Raw genomic sequence first — 19,445 nt, 5'->3', positions numbered from 1 at the left:
CTCAGGTCTGTTGGTTTCAAAACCTATGCAATTGTAAGTAAACGATAGAAGGCATATGTAGCAATATTAGATTTTAGAACTCTCAAACTTTGGATTTAAGTACAGTTATTAGTCATTCCCGCAGATTGCATGAGGGAATATTAAAAATAGTTTCAAAACTTCACTTTTGCGGATGTTCTCTAAGAAGACCTACTTTTTTTTTTTTTTACTTTTATTTGCATTTATTTTATGCAGAATTTACTCCCAGGTCAGAAGTTTTTGTTTCTTCAGTTTCTTCCAGGATATCTTTGTCTTCTGTGCAACCTCCTCTTCTGGCTTAGGGACAGTCTACTCTTTTTCAGTAAGGAGCATCTCAGTGTGGCAGGGAGAGCTCATGTAGGGTTAATTTGACCATGCGCCCTGTAAGTTCTACGCCGCATCTTGGGGGCTTTGTTCACCTGGATGTGCTCAATGACCAGAGAATCTACATCTAAACCCTCAAGTTCAGCATGACTCTCTGCATTTTTAAGCACGTGCAGTAAAAATTCAGCACTCTTTGGGCCACCCCTGCATCCAGCCCCACTGTTTGGTCTGGGGACACCTACCAACCCTACCATTGTAGCAACGGAATGGCACACATGGCTTCTGCAAAGTGACATCCTTCAGATACTTGGTGGCTTTTCGGATCTGCATACCCTTGATGGCCTGGACAGTTTCACATGTGTTCTTAAGGTGAACACAAAGATTTGAACCTTTTGACTTGCATGATTTTATAGGGCTTTCTGGGTCAAATGAGTAGCGAACCATTTTCAGAGATCACCTCAGGCTGCTTATGGGAAGAGCAAGACCTACAATCTTGGTGTAAGGTAGAGAGGTGGTGGACTATATATGACGGTATTTAGTCATGGTCATAATAAAAGGATCTTTTAGTGAAATAGTTATATTGGGACAGGATGAACGTTTGTATTTTTTTTCTTGTTATTAATATCTCAAAGCTCATGGCTGTTAAGTAATTCTCATCCCAGTGTTATAAAGATAATTTTAAGATAATGTTTGAGGGGCATCTGGGTGGCTCTGTCAATTAAGTGTCTGGCTCTTGATTTTGGTTCAGCTCATGATCTCATTTTTCGTGGGATCAAACCCTGCACAGGGCTTTAGGCTCAGCAGGGAGTCTGCTTGAGATTCTCCCTCCTCTCGCTCTCCCTCTGCCCCTCCCTCCACTTGTGCACGTTCACTCTCTATCTCTAGAATAAATAAATAAATCTTTTTAAAAAAAGATAATGTTTGATAACATTATGGCAAATTCTCAGAGGTGGCCCTCTTTTCCACTATTCTATCGAATGCAAAGCATGTCATTCACAGAGTCAGGATTCATGGACTCTTCATGGTCACACATGTCTATGAAACTCTTAGTGACTTGTATTCTTGGTTTGTCTACCTGGGTGACTGTAGGAAAGTCACTTATATTTTTAGGAACTTACATTTGAGTAACTACAGCCATTCAAAAACTTTCTCTCTTCCAGCCATTTCTAGGAACCCCCAGGGGAAGTCTCATTTGCTTGTGAATCAGCCTGGACCACAGTTTGCTTTTTATACTCTTTTTATGTATATTAATAGCTGGAACTCTGATGCTATTGTTACCCTTCCTCAAGCCTCTGTTCCTGCTGCTGATGTTTCTTCCTACCCAGAACCTATTTTTCACCCTATGTCAAGGCTCCCTGCTTGTCATAATGAAATGGTCTGTGTGAATGGCTCCCCTAGAGCTGTGAGGGGCATAACCTGTGCAATGTATGACAAAGCCCCGGTTAAGCCAAACCCACTGGTTTACTGAATATGCCCAGACATATCTGAATCTCCTAAGAGAGCAGAAGATATAAGTTGTTACTATTATAAATATTAATTTGTGACAATTCAGAAAGAGACATTGGGCCTTATGCCCTTGTTGAGGAGAAAGTCTTGGTCATATGTGATATAAGTGATATAAGTCACATGGTAGGCAGGTAAAAAAACCTTTCAGTGCCGTTTAACAACCTTGTACTCTGTGATTATAAAATTACACATGCATCCACATAGATAACCCAAGAAGTCTATGGACCTAAAAAGGTTGTCTCTACAAAAATAGCATTGCAGTTTTCCATTTTCAGTATTCTGAGACTGGGAAAGTTTAAGTTCAATGACAAAAATTAGAAGAGAGCAAAAGAATAGAAAAGCATGGTAAATTTTTTTCATATTTTACATATGTATATATAAATGTACACACTCACATAAAGATTAACTCTAGAGTCTGCTCTAAAGAACTAAAGAGTTATTGCTGCTTTTAAAAATAAGAACAGAAAAGCAAATGTGAAAACTTTTAAATTAAATTCCAACATTTTCAAACAAGTGCTGCCTGGGAGATCACGCAAAGCATCCAAAGCCTAAATTGAATATATGTTGGCAAGAGCATCTTCACATCTCTCTAAATAACTAGCTAATACAGTCAGTATTTTGCACCTCATCGAGGCCTGGCACTTATTTGCAAAATGTTCCAGTCAATTGTCAACTAAAAAGAATGCAGAATTTCAATCCTTTTCAGGGTGGGGGTTGGGGGGACCGGCAAAAGTTTTCTATTCTCCCAAAGAATGTTTCAGTGCAAAGACTGAAATTCTCTAGGGGCTGCCAAGACTGCTGTCAGGTGTAATCTACCCCGTCAACATTTTTAGGAGAAAGACAGAATCAACACAAAACAAAAGATGAAGCCATTAAAAAAGGAGATATAGAAGCACCCATCTTTAAGCTGCTATAATTAAGCATTTTATCAATTCTAGCAGAGAACAAAAAATATACTCTAAATTGTTTCTCTTTTCCTTATTCTTTTGCCAGGCACTCTATCTGACCACAACAAAGGTTCATCAGTCATTTGGCCTTTTATTTAATTGTTTATTTATTTAAAAGCAGGGCAAGTGATAGCAAACAAGTATTGGCTGCACAGCCTATCAAGGAATGTATATCTAATGGGGGAAGAGACATATACTGAAATTGTTATAATACAGAGCAGAAAACAAGAGGCATCATGAAAGAAGACAAAAGAGCTGCTAGGATCAAAAGAAAGATGCATTGGATGGAGATTGGTGTCTCTCATTTTTTGAACCCACCTGTATTACAGGCATTATGCTTAGTGTTCTGTGCATTAAATCCTCTAACATTAAATCCTCTAAATCCTATGTGATTGATATTATTCCCATTTTACAGATGAGGAAATTGAGATGTAGAGGTTAATATATTTGATTTGGTTTCCACAACAGATGGAAGGGCTGATATTAGAATCCTCAGATACTTCTAACTCCAATTTCTGGCAGGAAGGCTTTAGGAAATACTTCACAGAGATGAGGCGTTTGCACAGATTCTTGACAACTAGGGGGATTTGAACAGAGTGCGATATGGGAAATGCTCATTTCATGAAAAAGAAATAGTGTGGGCTTGGGGGTTAAGGTTTGGTTGGAGCCCAGGGTAGGAGCAGAGTTTCTCTATTGAGCAGGGCCTTATAGCTAGTTTGTAAATTGAAAACTTGATAAAAGTGGGGAAATAGTTAAAAAAAATAACATGTCAGCCTTTATTTTAATATAAAATGTACAAGTGTGTATTTATTTGTCAGTCATCTCTTGAGGAACCGTCTCTCAAGGAAAATCATTTTCTTGGAGTATGAATCTGTTGATTGTACTCCTTACCCATAATACACTATTTTATGCCTGATTTGATATAAACTAGTTTGGTTTACTTAAAATGGAACAAAACTGGGAGACACAATCTGAGTGTGGTATCCTGGATTTTTATTACTTTTTTTCTCAATTTGTTATTGCTGTCTTGTCCATTCCTGGTTTGACATCATTTTTTTTTATTGGCTTGTTGGTGGTTGTTTTTTAAATCAAGCGTATAACTTAGTGTTCATAGAAACAATTTTCTTTCTGTACTCATATTTTATCAGTTTTCATATTTAATTAAATCACATAATTGCAAGAACAAGAAAGACTGGCATAAATAGGTTTGGACAAGCATACAACTAATTGGTGGGAGAAGGGCACAGATGTACCGTATAGCTTGCTAGCATGGAGTGTTTAATCATCCGTGTTTTACAGAGAGAATGGAGAGCATTGATCTGATGAGTCAATTAAACAGAAATGTGTTAAAAGAACTGCTGTTGCAATGGAAAAATAGGAGATAATATATATTAGGGTCAGGTCTTTCAAGGCCTTGAATGCCAAGCTAAGTAGTTTAGTCTTCATTGATTAGCCATTGTTGCCATCCCCACAATTGTGGGATCATTGTGCTCAGAGCTGTGGATAGGCATGATTAGTTTAAATACTGACTAGAGAGATTTGGTAAAGAAAATAGTGAGAGGCAATAGAGTGTGGCAAGTGTGAAAGGAGAAGAGGGGATGGATTTGAAAGATATTTTGGGTGTAGGGTTTGTAGGACATGACACTGGACCAGATAAGAGTGTGGTATTCAATGTACCTTTCTCATAAAAGTGAGTAAGTAGGAATTTGCCACCTTGACATTATATGAAATTCCAGGGACTTCACTAGTGCTTTTGACTTCTTGTTTCCACTTAGTTTTAGTCATTTTGCACACCTCCCAGTGGTTGCAGTGGTATCTATTACATTAGCCCTCTGCTCATCACTGTGTGTATAGCCTCCCTGTATTTAACACTGTTGTGTATTATTTCCTAGTTGTTACAGTATATACCCTATTGCACTGATACTAAGATGCACTTCTATTTTTTTTTTTTCATTTTAGCATCTCTAAAATCAGAATGCATCTTAAAATGTCAGGGCATCTTGACAGATGATGACAAACTTAATTGGTTGCATGTTTTTCCTTTCTTATGGTTCAAAAAATAGCTGTGTTTTGTAACATATAGTATCTTCCCTCAACCAGGTTATAAATTCTAGGGACAATTCTCAGACCCCCTTTCTTCTGCATCCTTTATAGTGCCTCATATAGTGCCAGGTACATAGTATAGTGTTAGTAAATATTTGGTGAGTTATTGTTATCTTGAGTTAGAGTCATGATAGGTCAGTTTATGAATAAGGCATTGTATAAGTATTTGGAAACTACAGTATTCTGAGCTTCAGGGAAACTTCCACAATCTCTTAAGGAGACTCTTAGAAATGAAGAAATGTAGAAATGTAGATTTCCACTCAGAAATGACAATGTGAGCCAGAATTAACTTAACTTGGTTGGCTTGATATTTAAAAATATTAATATCTGTTGTTGGTTAGCTCTCATGACACCAAAGGAATTTTTGAAGAGGGGCTATTTGATTTTCCTTCTGTTTGTATTCTTCCTTGTGAATGTATCAATTACTGGATGAGAAAAAGTGAAGAGAGAAGAAGGAAAGATTCAGGTAATAAAGCCATCTAGACTCTATAAGACAAAAATATTTTTGATAAGTTGACTGTTTCCAAGATTTGTCTTAGCTCAAAAAGCCTGAAAGAAGGAGCCAGATGTCTGAGTGTACATATATTTGAAGGCACAGTGGCATTTAGGCAAAGGAAACAGGCTAGTTTAGCAGTATTCTAAGGAAAATGGTCAAAGTAAGTGTGTATTATCTGGTAATTTCTTCAATTTTCTATGAGAATGTAGAAATTGCTCTTCTTAGAAAAATTAATGAGTGATGAAAATATATTTCCAAATGCTCTGCTGATATAAATCATTAATGAAATTATAGATAATGAGAGTTTTGAATGAAAAGATGTTTGCATTATCTACAAATGGAAGGTGAAAAATGAGGGTTTAGTGCAACATTTCCAGGTGGGAGTGAGGTTTTTGAAGTCTGAAGACAAAAGTAAGAGATTACAATGAGTACGATTTAAGTCTTCCTTTCTTACATCACAGAACCTAAGCCATATTGGAAAATCAAACCACATTTACAAAGTGCAACCTTCTTGGAAAAATCCATTCCTTGTAGGGAATGAATACACCTTTCCCCATGAGTAGAATCTATGCCAGCCCTGTTAGGAAAATGGTAGTAGAAATAAAACTATAAAAATAAAATGTTTAATGAGAAAGTGTCTAGTGAGGCCATAGTATGGTATTGATTTATAATAATGATAAAAAAAGAAGAGATGCTTTGTACTATTTATCCTGACTTTTGAATTGACTTTCCTAGGGTTAATAAAGATTAAATAATGCTAAGAAATTAAAACATTGCCAACTCTTGATTATTGGTGTGAAGAGGTAGTTTATTGGCGTATAATTAATAACAAATTTTGACTTCCAATATATACTGTACTGTTTCCCAAACCTTGCTGCACATTGGAATTACTTGGGAGTCTAAAAAATATTGTGTTTGGCTCCCAGCCCCAGACATTCTAATTTCATTGGTGTAGAGTATGACCTGAGCATCAGATTTTTAAAAAGTTTTGTGGGTCATTCTAATGTGCAGCAAAGTTTAGGAATCACTGTATTGCCAGTGAAAACAAGCATTGCCTATTTTTTGTTTTACTGACATAGAACTCCCACTATTCACTGCTCAGGCAGAGAAATTGTTTGTTATCAAAGCACACACCCTTTGCAGAAAGGGTAGTTTGTATAGAGGGGCACTTTTGCCTGAGAGGGTAATAAGGCATGGAGTAAAAGGAAAATATTTTGAGCACAGAAGATTATGGGAAAGAGTTAAAGGTTCTGGTACATAATAAAGAAAAGGGATATTTCTCCATTTCACCTGAGTTTGGACTTAATGAAGCCTCATTAATTTGCTTATATTAATTTTCTATAAAATATATATTCATATTCAAATGTCAGTTCAAAATATATTAAAAAGATAAATTTTGATGATTTACTATTCTGAATTATTTAAGCCTTGGGGAATAATCAGAGGTCTATTTTCTGAAAGGGAAAAACACTTCAGATTGTTGATCATTGCAATCACGACTCTAGGTAGATACATATTATATCTTTGTTGTCTTTAATTTCAATGATTCCCTGAACTAAAACTTATTGTAATACTACCCTTCATAATGGCCCTAACTATTCTTTGGCTATTTCTGTGATAAAAAGAGCAAGATAGTAATTTCAAGATGTATTTCCTATATGACTCTGCTTTTGTGACTTTATTGATCCCAACATTATCTGAACTCTTTCCCCCCTAGTTTTGGGATATCAGATGAGAAGGAGTTATTTTAACTATCTCTTGGAAAATAACATCGATGAACTATTTTCGTCCAGTGCAGCATAAATTGTTTTTGTCCACAGTGGATTCCACCCAAAGAAGGCAGACTCTGATTACTGGTTATTAAGCTTTTTTCCCCCGGCCATATGCCTGAATGGAAACGTGGCAGATTTTCCTTTGGGTTTCAACAAAGTGTTTTCTCAAACTGCAATGAAATGAGTTGATTGAAATACCATAATAACAGTGGTGATAGTAGATTGTTGCTACTTCTTAATAAAACAGAGAAATGGGGCTATTTGAAATCAGGGTAACTTTTGAGTGAAAGGATAAGGCTTGGAAACCAAAGATCAAATATGCTAACTAATAATGAAGACCATTTGCTTGTTTGGAATCTCTGCACACAGGGTATTAGTTCCTCATCTCCTGAGATGTATAAGAAATACCTCAGAATGAAGAAGAAAATGCCAGAGCAGCCCTCATATTGGGTGATGTTTGTGTTGGCTGTACTTATGTGGGAGGAAAATGTCTTTTTTTTCTTGTTCAGTAGCATTCCCAGCCCATTTGGGATGATATTTAATGGGACTGGTCATCAGCCCAGAAATGCATAAGGGAGAATGCATTAGCCACAATTTATCTTTATGATGCTCTCTTTGCTGGTACAAGATACAGATATGTTTTAAAGAAGATCACCTTGCTAGAAGTACTGATCACAATGCTCTCATTAGACTTCCTGAGGCACTGAAGTGGACACTTTTGTTAGTGATATGATGTAATTGTTTTATTCTCAGGTCTGAAGCCAAAAGAGTTTGCCTAAGATTAATGAGGCACTTTTTGATAAAATAATATTTAAAGTCAAAGTCTTAGAGACTTGGACCTCATGCAAACTAAAAGTAAAATCAAAATATATTATTTGACTAAGTGCCACAAATTATGGACAAGAGTCATTTTTTATTTTTTTACCTTAATATATTGGATTGATTCTGCATTTTCTTTTTTTCATTTGTCTCCTCCCTCAAGGTTTATTGGCCACTTATAGTTGTCTTTTTAAATTGTGATAAAATTTACATCACATAAAATTTATCATTTTAACCATTTTTAAGTGTACAATTCTGTGGCATTAAGTACATTAACTTGTTATGCAACCATCACCACCTTCCATCTCCAGAAAAATTTTGTCATCCCAAACTGACATTCTATATCCATTAAACAGTAACTTCCCATTCTTCTTTCCCCTCTACCCCTGGTAACCACTATTCTGCTTTCTGTCTCTATGAATTTGACTAGTCCTGGTACCTCATGTAAATAGAATCACATAGTATTTGTCCTCTTATGTTATAAATTCTTTTTTAAGCATCTGGTTTCATAAAGTAATGGAGTCATCACAATTCAAATGAGGAAGAGATCGATAATGCCAACCTACTTTCATGGATAAGAGAGCTGATAAGTTAAAGTTAGTTAATTTGCTTTGTTGACTTCTAGCCCAAAAAACATTATATCCAGTTTAAAATACTTCATTAAACACTATTTGTGCCTTTATTCACTTTCATGACTTTTGTGCTAAGAAAGTCTTTAACATCTCTCTCCCATCATCTCTCTACTGGCGCGCTATATTTAGCTTTCACTAAATGAATTGGTATTAATTGTAATGATGATGAAAATAGCTAATATTTATTGTGCGCTTACTATTCGACAAGCTTAATACTAAGTGTTGTATATGTATCAATCTCATTTAGTCTATACAACATTTTAGATACTCCAGTTATCCCCATTTATATGTGAAGAAACTGAGGCATGAAAGATGATGTCGCCCTTACCAGGTTGTATAGCTAGTAAATGGTAGAGCCAGGACCCTGAATACCACTACCTGATCAATATTTAATAAATAAAAATCAGTATGTTAAAATGAACTGGGTTTGGGCAGTCAATTAAAATTAAGGAAAGCTATGAAATTTCTGTTTTTTACTTTTGTCAGTTATTTTATTTTCATTGGCATTTCAATTCCTTTATACACGAAATGATCACCCATTTAGCAGAATCAGGGATAATGCTAAGTTGGTTAAATAATAGACATGCATTAACATTCTCATGTAAAGAACTGTCTTTGATTCCCATCTGTAGATATCTGTAAATATTATTACACGTATATGTTAGGCATTAAAGAAATTAGTGACAATAAGACCTATGAGAGAGGGGTTAACCACCAGTCTGGGTAGACCAGACTCTGATGATGCATTTAACCTACAGGAATTTAAAATTCTATACCTTAAGTCCACATTCTCCAATAGATCAGCAGCACCTACCAGGCTAGGATTTTCTATTTACTTTATACTGGTCCTAGTCTTGATTTGCTCTTCAGTAGAAACCAAGTCTGTCTTCTGTGTCTCTCTCTTATGGTTCTCTCAATCCCATCTAACAGTTCTAATAGGATGGGTCAGTGGAATACCTGGCCAGTCAGGAGAGCAGAGCTGAATAATTAATAATATATAATATATTTTTTTTGATAGAGAGTCAAGTAATGGCTTTTTTCTGTCTTCCACATCACAGCAATCAGTAATTAGAATTCCATTAGTCACTTCCTCTCTGGTAGCTCAACTGCATACACAGCATCCCCAAATACTCACCATAGATGCATCCTTTATAACAGGTAGTTGGAGCGGCTGTTGCTGCATGACTACAAATGATCTTTGAATTTAGAGAAAAAGTCTTTTAACTTCTAATATTGAAGTAAAGTTTTTTTTCCCTTACTCTAAACATTTGCTTTAAGACTGGATCAGCCAGGTCCAGAGGGAAGACATGATGTTTACTCTTAGGTTCTCCAGAAATTAGCCTAATGCCTAAAACAGATCATCATTGGATAGAACTTTTAGATTCTCAGTTTCTATTGCCTACTTTCATTCTATTACTCATGGTTATGTCACCTGTCTCTACCCCATGCATGCCTCTGTCTCCTACTTCGTAATTACTTTATTCAAAATATTCTTGCCTGATGATTACATCCCCCACATAGTCATCATAAGTTTTATATAATGTATATATTGTTTGTAATGTGTCATTTTCCTTTATATTGTTACATTGTAAACATGCTGTGTTAAAATATGTTAAATTGGTTTAAACAAGTTTCCTTTTTAGATGCCTTTAATTTAGCTCAGATTGGTCTAAATCCATGAAGAACCATATATTAAACACTCTTGAATAGCTTCTATGAAAAGAAACTTAATTTATGATGTTTAGTATTATACATTATACAGTTTCTTTATTTTTCACTCAGTTCATCATGCTGTGAAAATTCATGAATATTTAACTATTAAATGAAATGCAAAATTTTCATTATCATTTTATTGAAAACTTGACATCTTAAAATACCATACATACCATTAGTATTCTAATGCATTGTCACCTTATTGAAAAATGCTGCTAAAAAACAATACAGCCATTCAGAAAAAAAAATTTTGTCCGCCCAAGGCTATTAACTATAGTTCTACACATACATTAGTGACAAATAAGTGAAGCAGCCAATGCTCACAAAAGATGTCACTAAAATGCTAGGAAACAACTGTAACCATAGAAACCATCTCACACTGCAATCTGAACATCTTTTGTCAGTGTGTGACTAGAAATGAGATGCTTAAAATCATTAGACTATCAAAAAATCTGAACATCTCTCCATTGAAATTTACATATTTAAATATTTTGAAACCTGCAAAAACTTCAACATGATACTTCTATAAAATATTGTTTCAGCTCCTAGCCCTCAACTATCAGTTTAGATATAACAACAAAAATTATACATGAAGACTTACAATTTTTCCCCCTCTATCTTTAGGCTATATGCATTGTCTAAGGAGCCTAAACAAACACCCCAGAGAACAGAGGTTAGCTCCGAGGGCTGTCTACCTTCCTGCTCTAAATCTTCACAATGGTGCCATTCTTCACCTTTCCTTTCTCTTTTGAACAATCACTGGCTTAAATTGTACCTGCTCCAGCAAGACAGGTTTGCAGGTTTCATAAGCCTTCATGACAGTAAGTACAAAATTGTCTTAGATAATGAGATATTTAAATAAAGGGTTTGACAAACCAGTGTAGGAGAGCGTGAGTTTGGATGAATGTGGAACAGCCTTTGCAACCTTGGATATGGAACTGACTTTTTTCCCTTGCCTTCATCTTCTCAGAAACTCCTGAAAGGTCTGGTTATTTAGCTGAATGCTCTGCATTTAAGGGGCAGTGGAAGCCATTTTCCTTGAAACCTCCATTTGAAACTAAAGGTTAAGAAGCTCCTCTAGCAGCCTGAATTATTGAGACTTTACTGCTTCTAAATCACTCTCCCTACCTGTTTCAGTCATCATTCTAAACGCATTTATGAAGCAACCATAATGTGCAGGCACCATTCTAGGCACATGGGACACATCAGTGAACAAAGCAATGTTGACTGCCTTGTGGAGCTTGCATTTTAGCAGGAGGAGACAGATAATAAATATTCAACAGAACAAATATTAAATCCATTGTATGGTCTATAGACTTGGTATTTTTTGAGCACCTACCTCATGCCAGGCACAATTGTAGGCTTTGGAGATCCAGCACAGGACAAGATAGGCACAGCCCATGCTGTCCTGGAGCTTTCATTCTGGAATAATCTTAAGGAAGGACTTAGTAAATATATGAATACACAGATAGGGTGCTTAATCTTTGAGGCTTTATCATTGGGATCATCCAGGGGCAGCTCCAGCCATCTATCTATATTATAGGCAATCAACAGGACATAAATTCTATGGAACAACTCTTAGTGGTTGATCATATCTAAAATATAGGGTGCTCAGTTCTCTATTCATTTCTTCTGATTATACTTCTTTTTTCTGATTTCCAAATACTCTTTTCCATAGAAAATGAAAACCCTATCCTTCGTGAATGGTTTCTATTTTCCTACTGCCAAATAACAATGGTCTTTCTTCCATAAATCTCTATAAATCAAGTGTACCAAGGATTTAATAATATGTAATATGTGAAATATATATTGATAGACATATATAGAGAGTCCCTGACTTACGATGGTTTAGCTTAATGATTTTTTGACTTTATGATGAGGTGAAAGTGATATGAATTCAGTAGAAACTGTTGTTTGAATTTTGATCTTTTCCTGGGCTAGTGAGATGTGGTGTGATCTTCTCTCATGATGCTGGACGGCAGCAGGTGCTGTAGCTCCCAGTTCAGCCTCATGATCATGAGCATAAGCAACTGATACACTTACAACCATTCTGTACCCATAAAACCATTCTGTTTTTCACTTTCAGTACAGTATTTTGACAAATCACATGAGATATCCAACACTTTATTATAAAATAGGCTTTGTGTTAGATGATTTTGCTCAAATATAAACCAATGTAAGTGTTCTGAGCATGTTTAAGATAGGCCAGGCTCAGCTATGATATTCAGTAGGTTAGGTGTATTAAATGCATTTTTGACTTAGTATTTTCAACTTACAATGGGTTTATCAAGATGTAACTCCATTGTAAGATGTGTCTATGTGAAATACACATACACAGTTTTTTTGAATACTTATGAGCTCAGAACTATATTAAAAACATCATCCCATTCTCATTTAAACATTAAAGGAGGTTGTTGAGGTGGGCATTATGATCTTCATTTTCTGTGGAAGAAAAACTGAGGACTAGAACAGTATAGTAACTGGACAAAGGATACATAGCTAGTGACTGGTCTTGCTAAGACTTGAACATGAAGCCATCAGACTCTGATCTATGCTTTCAACCACCATTGTTGAGTTAGGGAGAGAGACCCTGCTTCTCCACCTACCATGTGCCCCAAAGGGGCTCTCCTGAGGGACATGGCCTGTACTTTATCATAGTATTCCTGGAGTTTCTTCAACTCTCCTGTGGGTGGCTTCTGTCTACACACTGCATTCCAGCATCTTCTCTACACAGTTGCATGGTCTCCACTAACCACAGTATCCAGGATATTCCTTCACAGCTGCTTATGCAGGGGTAGCATTAAGGATCAGATCAAAGGAGAAGGGTTTCTTGTGATTGCTTAATAATGACCTTCTGTATACAAATGTTTCGAAATCTTAAAGCTGTAAAGGACCATGAGGATATCTAACTCCCTCATTTTATTGATGACTAAATGGAGATTTAGAATTGACATGAATTGCCTAATTACTTCACTAGCCAATTATCAGTGGAACCAGGTCTAAATCCAGGAATTCTGTCTCTTTTAATAATAAACTGGTTCCTACACATATTTGTTGTTTGTATGTGTGCACACAAAAATGCAGATAACTAGCATAAATACTCACATACACATATGTGTGCTCCATATATTAAGAATTTTCTGTATGCTTAAATTTGATTTCCAGTTTAAATTTTACTCTGGAATATCAACTTTGTTTCTATCTAATTTTTTTTATGATTATTTAAACTGCCAACTGTAATGTCACAAGCAGCCTTGGTCATGAGAGGGCATTGGAGGAGGAACTAGAGAAATGATGTGAGTCTCACTCATCAAGCCTCCATCTCTCCCCACCTCCTCAGTACCTCCCACAGAGCCCACAGTGTAGTTACACTTTGCACCACTCCAAACCCCTATGTCAAGTATGAATTCATTAGTGTTTTACAAACTATATATTATATATATGCATACATGTGTATGTATATAGAGAATATATACATCCAATAAGAAGGCCCACACATGAAATTTTCTTTTTCTTTAAAAAGTATAAATGTGTTACTAAATAGTTACTATACCTTTTCAGATAATAGAGAAGACAATGCTTCTGAGTTTTAAAAAGGTCTTTAAGGATAAATGAACAAGTTAATAAAAATTTAATAAAATGGCACAGCAGCTTAATCTTTGCCATGCTAAGTCAAGTGTGAGCTTTGATTCTATTCCTCAATCACCAAGATGATATCGAATCTAAAATGTAAGTGATTTCTGTCCACACTGCAATGTAATATCCAGCTGTTTGCTTTTCTTCCGGCACCCTGCTGCCCACCCCGTCTCTAACTGAGGGCAGGAAGCACTATTAATCATTCTTTTGCTCATTATTGAACTGGATTCTTCTCAGAGTCACTGACCCCCCAGGGCATGGGGAAACCTGTTTAGGCAGACCACCCAGGATTCCATAGAAAAGTGGTCATTCTGAATGCAGGTGGTTGGTCTCCTGCTCAGGTTTCTGTTAAGACCCATTAACTCTGCCTTGATGGGCACTTAAGAGCATTAACTCCTTCATTCCCAAGGCTTCTAGGCACTAAAGTTTTTGAATGTTCTGGGAAAATTATTGTTCATAGTCCTGGGCACCAGCAGCTCCAGTTCTGATGAGAGAATACCACCCCAGAAAATTACAGAGTAGGATCCAAATCAGAGCCAAGAAATTCCAGCAGGTACCTCTTAGAAAACTGAGAAGTGTTCTGTATTATGGAATTGAAGATACAGCTGTTTTTCAGGGGGTTTAGGAGGACTCTTTTGATATCTCAGTGGCTTCTTCCATTAGATTTCCAGTGATTGAAAATTTACCATTACAGCTTCAGTCCTTTTTACTTAAGATTTTGCCACCTGTAAAAATGCCAATACCCTTGGGAGAGTCTTCATATTAAGCTTTATGAATGAAATGAACCTTTTAATGAGAGAACTGAGCAGATTCATCCTAAGTACAGGCTTTGATAGAAGTCAGTGACAATACTAGTAGAAGGGGGGTGGGAGTAAAGGCAGGTGGAGGTGCCAACAACAGGAGGAAAGGAAGAAGGAAGGGAGACTGAATTTGCTGAAATCATTTCTTATTGTTAGTAAAGGCTATCAGAATTCAAGGATTGTAAGAGAAAAAGAGAAAGGCAGAGGGGTGAAGGAGAGGAGATGGGGGTGTGGGAGAGGAGTGAGTGTGTCTAGGAGTCAGAAACTAGTGACAGACTTGTAAGACAAAGGATTAATTTACTTTAAATGCAAACATTGGGCAGAAAAGAGGTGATTTTTGTAGAGCAGACATTAAGGAATGAAAGAAGCTGATTTCATCATAGTAAACTGGTTAGTAGTACAGGTAGAAATCAATACTTCTATTTTAAAATCATCCAATTTCTTTGTTGGTATCTTTTACCTTTTTTCCACTAAAGCCTTCAAAGATGTGTATGAAGCATGGAGACTTAGTAAATATTTGTTGAATTGAATTGAAACTGAAATGCTGCTTAACAATTTTTCTTAAGTCTACTCAGATAATATCACTGCCCTGGCAAATAGGCCTGGGGAACTTTGAATCCAGAATTGAATGAAAACAAAACTCTTTGCACTGGGTTTAACCACCTGTCAGTGCTTTCTCCCCTACACAGAGCATGGTTGCCATTGCAGGGGAGGAAAAAATACCTCTACCTTTCTAAGTTCTTGGCTGGGGCCCTGTTAACAAAAGACATATTATCAAGGGAAAAGCAGACAGATTTATTTAATGTAACTTTTATGTGCCATGTGAGTCTCCATAAGGAAATGGTAACCCAAAGAAGCAGTTAAACCTGAGTGTGTGTTTGTTTGTTTGTTTGTTTGCTGGGCTTCATGAAGCTTGGAGAGTCATGGAAAAATGTGATAAGACAAAAAAGGCTATGAGCTAAGAGTAGTAAACTGGAGGAAACTTTTAAGACCCATTCATTCAGATTTCTTTTGGAGTCCATCTGTCCTCAGAGATAAGGCTGCTCCTTTCCTCTGAATATAGGAAGGACACGTCTCACATGAGGGTCTTATAACCAGCTTCATAGGAAGGTTAGAAAATCTTTCAGATACTTCTGTTTCTCAGATTCCTTCAGCTCAAAATATTCATTGTGCCAAGGTACCATATTTGGGGGTGGCCTGTACTGAACCCCATCACCAGTTTCTGTACAGTTTCTCCACTTCTCACTTATGAACATCTACAAATCTGCTGTCACATGAAGCCCTTTCTCTTCTGGCCTTCACGTTTTCTTTTTAGATTTAATGTCCTCTATTAGACTTTTTTCAACTGACAAAAACTAATTTGTCATCACTGAGCTCTACACCTTCCTTTGAACTTCCATTCAACAGTCTTGAACACGGAACCTTAACATATGCTGAGTAGGACTTTGACTGATAACAAAAGATCTAACAGATAATGTGTGGATGGTAGAGAGGAGATGTGGATACTAATTCCATAGTAACTGTTGAAATAGTACTATAAAATATGCCAGGAGCTATCTCTAAATAATGATTCTAAGCTCTAAATTATGGTTCTTGTGTAACCCACAGGAATGATTCCAAAAACTGTAGGGACAAATGGTCATATTTCTTTTTTTTTTTTTCAGTAAGACCTATATTTCTCTTTTGTGTCCACTCTTTGGAAGTTTACACAGACCACTTGAGGTATAGGTTTGAATTCTATATCCAATTAGGATAAATCTGGGGTTTGGTTCCTGTGGTGCTATACAGTATGGTTATTAATGAGCCCTACAGAGACCACAGTACTGCTGATCTCTACCAGCCAAGTCCTATCACCAGCTCTCATGGTCCTTTGAGAGAAGATGGTCATCCTGGAGAGAGGCTGGAGGGAAGATGGAGGGAGAATGGCTAAGCTTAGCTAAGAATGCCCAGGATCATCTTGGATCATCCTTGCTCTTAGAGCTTAAGCTCTTTCAGTCCCATACATATGTCTCTCCAAGGACTCACAATTCCAGGCACACTGCATCACAGATAATCTAATTAGAAACTCCTGCATAGGGCTGTTATATGTGGATCTATCCTCCAGTTGTTGGATAATTTTTCCTTCTCAACCCTTAAAACACTGAAAGTCTCCTTACATTTCTTTCCTTGACAATAAAACCATCCATCCAGTTTTCAAGAGATGTTCCAGTTTTACCCATCTTCACCATTTCTGAAGATGGGAGTGTGGAGATAAATTTTGTGGCTCAGAGGTGAATTATCCTCATAAGAATCTTCAAGGAGACTTTTCAGCATCTCTTCTCACTACAGCTTAGAAAAAAAAGTCCAGTTTTCAATAGGCTATCCATCTACTTTAGGTATTTCCAGGAGTAATTTTGTTGGTACTACCTTGAAATCCTTCTGGTGGCACTTGAGTATACATCATATTTAAAGTGCTTCTGGAGGCATGGTGTGAGGAAAGGTATCTCAATTTTAGCAGCTTGTAAAAGAATGGTTGATAGGGTTTTTTAGTTGGAAAACACTTAGAGATTATCCAATTCAGGGCAGCAATTAGACTTCAGAGTGACTTCAGTTTCCTCTCTTATGTCATATATCACTGATCAATCATAGAACTCTTTCTTGATGAAACTTTCTTCAACACCACAATCCTTCCCAATTTAACACTCCAGGAAGACACTCCCAATTGATCAGAATTGATAAGGAACATGAAGCCTATTTGCTACCCAGATCTAGCTTGATCTTCTTTGTATATGATAGAGAGAGGGAGGGAAGGACTTAAGGAAGAGAAGGAGGGAGAATGTCTTGCTGAAGTCATATAAGTTTTTTTGGTATCATTGAGAGCACAATTTGTGTTATGCCATCCTTTAACATTTTCATTAATTAATGTTAATAGTTTTTGCTTCACAAAGCTCATATTATAGAATTAATTCTCCTTAGAAAGCAACCCCATGAGATAAGTTATAGCATTGTGCAATATAGAGGATCTGAACATCATTAGAATAAGGGACTTTATAGCCTTTTAATTTCCAAGCAACTTCTGTATCACTGAGAGCAGAGACTCACAGACTCACTTACAAGCTGAGAAATGATGGTGTGATTGGGTTGCAGTTCTTTAATATTTATGAGTGCCTAACTGCCAAATGGACTCAAATCTAAACTTTCTGCTGTCACTCTCAACAGGGAGGCTGAAAGCAGGTCAACTGTGTGGGCTCATCCTTCAGTTATTTTGGAATTAATGGTCCACTTAGGTTGGATCTACATAATGCCACATCAACTCATTGAAAATGAAAAATTAGGTCAATCACCTATGTATTTTGATATCCAGTGAAAAGTCATCTATGTGTCCATTCTGAGTTACAACAAATACTATTAAGTTCTGTGACCCAATAAAAATAGATGATATTTAATGAGTATGTTTTATATGCTGGACCCAATGCTATGCACTAGTAGTTTAAATATATTACTTTATTTAACCTTCACAATAGTCCTCTGAGGCAAATACTATTTTCCCTATTTCAGAAATGAGTAATCAGAATCATATTTATCTTTTTAATTAAAATATGGATTATATATTTAATAAAAACAGATATTCTTTTATTCTGTGGTTAATTGTAAGTCTAAGGAGTTTCTATTAAAAATGGACCAAATAATAGGGTCTTAGTATAAACTGCCATTGTTTTGGTTTCTAAAATTCTTCACAGTAAAAAGTGAATTTAGAAAAACAGCTTGGATATCTGGAATGTTGAGGCTTTTCAGGAGAATTGAGACCGTGGTGGGGGTAGGACTTTTTATCTTCAGTCTTCTCTTTCCTGACACCCCATAATGGGTTGAGGTCACAGTGACAGAATTCAAATCCTGTTTGCATTCACCCAGCTCCAACCTAGAGGAACTGTATCATACTGGTGCCAAGGAAGGATACTGAGAGAGGTGATTTAGATATTCCATTTGCCAAGATCATCCATAAAAAAGTGCATGATCCAGGAAAGTTATGCTACTTATTGCCAACCCTTCAGCATTTTTTATACACATGAAATGACTGAAGTAAACAAGGAGAGCCTTGAAGGGAAAAAGAAGTCAAAAGAAGTCAGTCAGTAAATAATGTAAAAGGAGGGACATGGAAGGGAGATATGAAAGTACTTTCATTTTGCCTTGGTGATGATAGAAGGGGTGGTAGGTCACTTGTGGGTATGCATATGAGTCTCACATCATTTTAATACCTGTAGGTAAACTCTTTTACCTCAATCGGTTGCTTCCTTGAGTTAGTAATAAGTTCTCATAGATGATGCTTCCTCCAAAGTTTGGAGCTCAGATAATAGCTGAATACACTTCTCTCTTTTTGCAACTGTATACTTTGGACATAGATAGACCTACATGCCAAGTTTCTTCCTTGGTCCGGCACATGGGACAGTGCTCTGAGTAGAGACTTGTGTTAGCATACAAGGCTTATATGAAATGGCATATAAAGCCATCTCTCCAGGCCTGTGACTTGTACAGGAGGGTGAGGATGGTGGTAAGCATGTGTGCGTGTGTAGAAAAATTCTCAAAGGCAGAAGATGCAGTTGAAAGAGAAGGAAGAATAAGTATGCAGCATAAGAAAGGGAAATATTACAGGAAGCAGAAACTAGAAAAGACCCTTTGACATTGAAGTTGATACCCAAGAA

The 19,445-nt window shown here is 36.5% G+C and overlaps 1 pseudogene; it reads right to left on the bottom strand.

Annotated features, from left to right (window-relative positions):
• Positions 1-237: 237 nt before the first annotated feature.
• On the bottom strand, positions 238-786 carry LOC116632783 (annotated as a pseudogene).
• Between the last annotated feature and the right edge of the window lie 18,659 nt (positions 787-19,445).

Source organism: Phoca vitulina, unplaced genomic scaffold, assembly GCF_004348235.1.
Source record: "Phoca vitulina isolate PV1807 unplaced genomic scaffold, GSC_HSeal_1.0 scaffold7, whole genome shotgun sequence".
NCBI lineage: Eukaryota > Metazoa > Chordata > Mammalia > Carnivora > Phocidae > Phoca > Phoca vitulina.
This window is presented reverse-complemented; position numbering and strand designations above follow the sequence as displayed.